This window comes from Vigna radiata, unplaced genomic scaffold (assembly GCF_000741045.1).
Source record: "Vigna radiata var. radiata cultivar VC1973A unplaced genomic scaffold, Vradiata_ver6 scaffold_348, whole genome shotgun sequence".
Taxonomy (NCBI): Eukaryota; Viridiplantae; Streptophyta; class Magnoliopsida; order Fabales; family Fabaceae; genus Vigna; species Vigna radiata.
In genome coordinates, this window is record NW_014541985.1 from 9,779 (window position 1) to 12,436 (window position 2,658).

The window sequence follows — 2,658 nt, forward strand, 5'->3', positions numbered from 1 at the left end:
TATTTTCTCCCAGTAAAAAATCGTGAATGTGGAAGCATGGTGCGCTGCTGTTGCCACGTCAAGCATGGAAGGAAGATTTAATTTTATTTTGAAGGAAAGCTACAGCAACGTGGTCCACATTGGAAATTAGCAACATGGTCAATTGATTTTAGAGAAATTGAAAGTGTGCCATGGCTGATTCCAAATTTAATATTTGGGGATTTACGATTTAAGAAAATGAATAGGTTTTGGTGCAAGAAGGGTCAGGCCCAGAGGTTAATTTTAGTCCATTTAGAATTTTAATTTCTTTAGTAGGTACATGTGTCTTGTGAATTGGTAAAAAAAAAAACAATCAAAATCATAATTAAACTCAAAAACAATAAATGAATATAGTTATATAATTAATAACCTATTATTTATCATTTATTTATGTAAATATGCATTAATATAATAATAAATATTTATTCAATCTTTAAATCATATATGCATTAATGAGGTAATATTAATTCATTTAATCTTTAAATTATATATGCAAGGTAATAGTTATTCATTAAATCTTTAAATTATATATGTATTAATGAGATAATAATTATTCATTAAATTTTTAAATTATATATGCATGAAATAATAATTATTCATTATTCAATCTTTAAAATATATATAATGATTATTGATTCAATTTTTAAATTATATATGCATTAATTAGATAACAATTACTCCTTCAATAATCTTTGAATTATATAACTAATAATTATCTATTCAATCTTTAAATTATATGTAATAATTATTCATTCAATCTTCAAATTTTTTATTTTACAAAATAGTTAAACTTCATAAAATTAAAGACTTTAAACATATCCGTTACTTAAAAAAAAAGCTATAATAAAATATAACGAATTTAGTTTTATTTTAATACATAATTAAAAAGTAGAGTATATGTTTTTTGTAGTGAAAAATAAATAAATAATTAATTAATTGAATATAAAATGTGGGTTTAAGAATATAGTTGAAACATAATAACTTAAAGAGAAAGAATACTTTGCACGGTTTTTACTTTTGACACGCTATGGACCTCAATTTTCTTGAATCTTATTAAGGGTAATTTGGGAATTTCACAAAGGGAGTGGCTTCTTTAAAAAACAATCCTTTCTTAGCAGTAAAGGCTATTAAGGGTAATTTGGGAATTGCACAAAGGCAGTAGCTTCTTTAAAAAACAATCCTTTCTTAGCAGTGAAGGCAGTAGTTCCATGATTCTCTGAAATGCAACACCCTTTCTCTCTCTCGTTCCACAAACCCTAAATTAAACACAAAATCCCCTTCTCTTTGGTGCTCCAGAAACCCTAAATCAAAAAGAGTGCGAGATTGATGTGGTGCACGAAGGCGAGAACTCGAAAACGATTATAGTGTGGTGAAATTTGGGTATTGTTCATCGTATTATTGTGAGTGCGATGAATCCCTCTTCTTCTTTCATATTATGTTGTTTAAGTTATACAGTGTATTCAATCTTTTTTATTCTTTTGGATGAGCCCTTTCATACGATGGGAATAACTTGGTTTCTTCCTGTTGCTTTTGTTCCTGTATATATTTTTGTGTAGACTATGGATCATAATATTTTAATGCTAGAACATTTTCTTTGTCTCCCTTGATCCATTTGTTCAAGGTGATATAGTTGTGTATTTAGTTCAAGGTAACATGGGTTTATTCTGTTTGAGTGATTTTGGGACTGGTTAGAGGATTGATAGTTGTGTGAGCCAATTGTGGGTTGTGAGATAATCAGAGGGCTATTCTTGATTTCATATTATAGCTTGCATAAATAAATTATCTTTATTCTGACATTCACATTGGCCTTCACTTGCCTCTGCCTTCCATTTAAGCGCAACATGATTTTAAATCAAATGGGGTGGGAAGATGGTGATCTTGAAAAATTGATTCATAATTCCTTTTTTCAGTTCCAAGCTGGTGTGAAGATGGTGATCCTGAAAAATTGATTTGAAATTCCTTTTTTCAGTTCCAAGCCGATTGTGTCATTCCTGATCTTAAGGTTTGTTTAAATTTATGAAGGCAAGAGATGTGTGTTGTTATTTTTGTGGGGTTGGGTGTTATATATTGTGATGAGGTTATGTAAATCAGTTGCTATCTCTATAAAGTATAGGGTTACTTCTGATGAATATGATATTTTGTATGATTGTGTTTAAAATATTTTTGTTATTGTCCAACTCAGTTGATCTAAATCTTTCTTGATAACACAATCATCATTTAAATTTTTTTCTTTATCAGATTCAAAGCAGCTCATCATGAAATTGCGAAATCAACCCTTATAAAACATAACAGAGGAAGCAAGAACTCAACGCAAAGATAAAGTCCATTAAGAAAACATTATGATCTTCTACTCCTTTAGCTTTCAAGGATGAACTTAAAGCAAGAAAGAGACTTCTTTGGAGGCTCGGGTAAAGAAACTTATTTAGTGCTTCATTCTTTCCCCACCCTTTCTCTTTTTAATTGTTATGTTGCAAGACCTTGAATCTTTGACTTGAATAACGGTTAATGTTCTGCTCGAAGCTCTTTGTATGTCTTTTTTCTTCTGTTTCTCTTTATTGGATCATTTCAGCCCCCTCCATTCATTTTGTGACATATTGAAATATAACTTTGTTGATTTTTTTAATTTAATCCTATTTTTTC

At 29.3% G+C, this 2,658-nt stretch overlaps 1 long non-coding RNA gene across 5 annotated transcripts in view; it reads left to right on the forward strand.

The window, feature by feature from the left end:
• Positions 1-1,177: 1,177 nt before the first annotated feature.
• LOC106778744 overlaps positions 1,178-2,658 on the forward strand; it is a 17,316-nt gene continuing 15,835 nt past the window's right edge. For 2 of the 5 annotated variants that reach the window (XR_002666274.1, XR_002666276.1), the window contains exons 1-3: positions 1,178-1,418; positions 1,929-2,020; positions 2,257-2,426. This is a non-coding gene — a long non-coding RNA (uncharacterized LOC106778744). The remainder of the gene's footprint in view (positions 1,419-1,928; positions 2,021-2,256; positions 2,427-2,658) is intronic. The other 3 variants (XR_002666273.1, XR_001377103.2, XR_002666275.1) reach the window with 3 other exon arrangements.